We start from the raw sequence: 4367 nt of genomic DNA, 5'->3' as shown, positions 1-4367 counted from the left end.
ACTCTACGGTGGTGGGTTTTGAGTATCACATGTGATGAGTTCGGTCAGCCTTCTGGGGCTTTGGTTTTGTCATGGAAGCAAGTCAGGGAAAACTCAATTCTGTCTCTACTACTAGCCACATAGCCTCAAGGAGCAGATCAAGAGGGAAGAAAGCAAGAAAGAGAGGAAAGAAGGAAAAGAAACAGGGGCAGAGATGGGCACACGCATCTCAGAGCAGTTAGCATCAAGTTCTCATCAAATCAACAACAACCCAACTCATAGCAAGCCCGTGTGTAGCAGAGCAGACGTTGTGAAAAGTTGTGAAACAAACGTAGGATCTTCAGACTGTGATCTTTGGGAAACAAATCAAGTCTGGCTTCTAAAGCGCCTTTGGGTGAAGTTAAACAGCCATTATTTTGGTTACTAGCTGAGTAGGACGCATAGTAGCGTACCTCTGTATACTACCCAAAGTTCAAACTCAACCCAAACCCACCACCATCGAGTCCATTCCGACTCCTAGTGACCCTCTATAGGAGCGGTTCTCAACCTGTGGGTCGCGACCCCTTTGAGTGTCCAACGACCCTTTCACAGGGGTCGCCTAAGACCATCGGAAAACACATCTTTCTGATGGTCTTAGAACAGAGACACTGCCTCTATCCATCTCCAGATGGGTCCGCCCACATGCAGATGCGCCCACCTACAAGTACCCGGCGTGAAGACTGTGACCCATGCTCCACCATGCTATAAGACACAATGTCATTGATTTGTCATTCGAAATAAATGTTTCACAATCTATAATGACATATTGTTTTTGTGACGAATCACAATGCTTTCATTATGTTCGATTTATAACAATGAAAATGCATCCTGCCTATCAGATAGTGACATAATGATTCATCACAGTAGCAAAATGACAGTGATGAAGTAGCAACGAAAATAATTTCATGCTTGGGGGTCGCCACCACATGAGGAACTGTGTGAAAGGGTCGCAGCATGAGGAAGCTTGAGAACCCCTGCTCTAGAGTTTCTGAGACTGTAACTGGGAGCAAGCAGCCTCATCTTTCTTCCTGCGGGCAGCTCATGGATTTGAATCTGACCTTTCGGTTATCCATACAGTACCACAAGTATTCAAACAGTGCTGGTCATGTCTGCAAACCGGTACCTGCTGTCCATAATAATCGTAATTCCTCGTAGCACAAGTTAGTCCAAGAGCAAGAACTACGAGTCGCAGCTCCATCCTGAGGCTCATCATCTTTGCTTCCGCAGCTGGGAATCTCTTTCCTGGTAACTAGCAATGCTGAGTCCTTGGCTGGTTTTTAATAGGTTTTTATGAGGATGTGGCTTCCAAGGACTGGCTCACCGGTACTCTTGATGATCTGTAATCTTAAAATAACAAAACACGGCATCCGGATTGCCTGGTCTGAACTTCAAAATGACATTTCGGAAATGGACCCAGTTCGGGTCGTTGATCCTTCAGCTAACCATGCACAACCATTACCAAATGAGATTGTGTTTTCTTCCTGAGCACTTAGCAAAGGCAAACACATCGCCACTTGGGTTCTGCCTTTGGGTTGACGAAGTGAAGTGTTTATAGTTTCTTTCTTTCTTTTTTGCTCCTCCCTTATTGAACCTTTGACCTTCTTTAAAGGTCACTTTAGGAGTCAGGAGTGCCTGACCGAAGCCATGATCTTTTTAATCATCTCATATGCCTGTCAACTCTGGACAAGGGATCAGGAAGATGGAAAAGGAATCAACACATTTGAATAATGGTGTTGGCTTAGAAGGTTGCATGCATCATGGAGTGGCGGAAGAAAGACTCAACACCAGTGCTCTCCTTTTATCTGGACTGTACCAACCCTGTAATTTTTCTAAAGGGCAGACTTCATTTATAATCATAGAGGCTTCTTACTTGATTCTTCCTCTTTGTAAATAATTGTTTAAAGTGTTAAACGGCTCACGGCTGCTTACATTTCCAGAAGGCATCAGTCAGATAATTTGGTAACGGTAGCTTCAAGTGTTTCCTGATTAGCGCCAGAAAATTCACCCACCTCTTGTGCCTTGTTATAAAACTGAAATGTTGGCGTGCATTTGGCTTCAAATTCTGAGGCAACAACCTGCCAGTCATCCGCATCAACTTCGCCCCAGAGCACATTGGCATACTTTTCACAGAGGGGAATGGTAGAAAGGCTGGGTCGTTTTGTAGACGCTACGCCACGTGGCTGAGAAGGCAATGACTATGTGCTTGTCTCCAACCCTGTTCAAGGCTGCCTGGACATCTTCCTTACTTTCGATCTGCTCCACCGTGTTGACCTTGAGGGGCTTGACAAATGACCGGAGGCATGGAAGGAACTGAACCAGGCACCGGACGAAACTTGAACGTCACACCCTGCAATTTTGGAGGTCGTTCATTTTATTTAGCCAAGCTAAATTGTATTTAGCTTGGCTAAATAAAATCTCTCAGCCAGGCTGAGAAAAATGGCCTTTTCCCAGCCAGTGACCGTGGATTTGATTTGGGGGAACCCTTCGAATGGGGTGATTGTGCAATTATGTTACTGCAAATATGATGCAAACACGTGCCATTGTGTTCTTTTAAAAGAAGGCTGAGTTGGCTGGCATATGCTTTTCTCCTTTGGCACACCATTGCCTGCCACCTGAAATGTAGATACGATAGTTCGAGCTCCAATAACAATACGAGGGTCAATTATAATTGGATGTGGACATAACAAGGGTCCGTACACCACTGAACCTGCTGGCTCCAAAACAACATAGTACTTTGTCCCCCACCTGCCACCCCCTACCCCCCACCCCCCAAGTGCTAACAGCAAGCCAACTTCCTCTTGGTAATCAGGTTCAATAACGCCAGCCATTAGAAGAGCCTCCCTCTCAGATGACCATTTTAATGGCATGTTCTTGTTCGATGTTATTGGGCTGGTTCCAACTCATAGAAATCTAAGTCTAACAGGGTGGATCTTTGCCTGTTCCCGTGCCACCCTCACATATGTAGGCATGAGGGGCTTCACAAAGCTCATGGAATCACGGAGCTAAAAGATATGGGATTTTCCCTGCACTTTTTTGACATCCCTCAACTACATGAGCCCATTGTAGCACCGCCATGCCAATCCATCTCAGTAACAGTCTTCCTCTTTTCTCGTGTCCCTCCACCTCACCAAACATGATGTCCAGTTCCAGAGATGGGTGTCTTCTGATGACATATCCAAAGTAAACGAGATGAAATCTTGTCCTTGTTGTTGCTAAGGAACATTCTGGGTGGGCTTCCTCCAAGACAGATTTGTTCATCTGTCTGGCAGGCCCTGTGTGTTAGTCTGGGTATTTTAAAGAAACAAATCCACAGAAACTCATGTATAAGAGAGAGTTAAAGTGTATTGTGCCAACCTGGCTGATAAACAGGTGCGGTTATTTGAAGGTGGAGAGATAAATGGCTCGGTGAGCCTCGCCTTTCTGTTCTCGGGTCTCTTGCTTTGTGATGGACATATGGGTGAATGTTGGACTTGTGGGCGTGGGCAGCACTGGGTTGGGATGTTTTCTTGGTGTGCACTTACCCTTTATATAAAACTCTCTCTTAGACATGAGTTTCTGTGGATTTGTTTCTCTAAAGCACCCAGACTAACACACCCTGGTACATTCAAATGTGTCAGTTCTTCCTTGCTATTTCTCCTTCATAGTTCAGTTTTCCCATGCATCTGAGGCCATCAAGTATCCCAATGGCTTAATGGCAGTGCATTTGGTATAGTTTTGGATTGCCTACACGATTGATCTAAGTCTCCAGGCCCTCTAGAAGCCAAGAAGATACTACACAGCCTGTGACTCCATCATAAATCATATCGCTATCCTGGACTATCAAGCAGAACATTGTCAAACAGAACTTTCAAGGAATTAGAGGTTGCTGACTAAGAGCTGGGGGAAATGGCTCAACCTGTCTTTGGGCAAGCTGAATCCTTCCCAGCTGAGTATCTGTCTGAGTCATGGGAACAAACTGGGCTGCCTGAGGTAAGACACAAGGTAAGGGTCCCTTTCATTGAGGCTCTTGTAGAGCAAGTCCAGCGCCTGCTCTCCTTTCTTGTCCACCAGTTTCAGCAGCACGTTGTTCCTCTTCCGCTGGGTGGGTGCCTGTTCCACCAGCTCCTTCTCGTCCTCAGTGAAGACCATGTTGTCCTAAAGATCATCCAGCACTCCACCCAGGTCTCCCATCCTGGCTTGGAGTTGTCAGTAGTTCTCCTTCACAAAGGCTGCACCTGGGTCGGAGAAAGACGTGCAGAATTCACGAGGAGCCTATCACTTATAGAATTCTGGACGTACGCCCCATCTAAAAGTCATTGATCCGGGGGAGGGATAGGATGGCCTGTCTCACTCACTCACTCACTCACTCA

The 4367-nt window shown here is 46.0% G+C and overlaps 1 pseudogene; it reads right to left on the bottom strand.

Annotated features, from left to right (window-relative positions):
* Nucleotides 1-1961: 1961 nt before the first annotated feature.
* On the bottom strand, nt 1962-4146 carry LOC101642896 (annotated as a pseudogene).
* Nucleotides 4147-4367: the final 221 nt, after the last annotated feature.

This window comes from Echinops telfairi, unplaced genomic scaffold (genome assembly GCF_000313985.2).
Source record: "Echinops telfairi isolate 266 unplaced genomic scaffold, ASM31398v2 ScPeMD7_655;HRSCAF=1070, whole genome shotgun sequence".
Lineage (NCBI taxonomy): Eukaryota > Metazoa > Chordata > Mammalia > Afrosoricida > Tenrecidae > Echinops > Echinops telfairi.
Note: the sequence above shows the minus strand (reverse complement) of the source record. Positions and strands in the feature narration are given on the sequence as shown.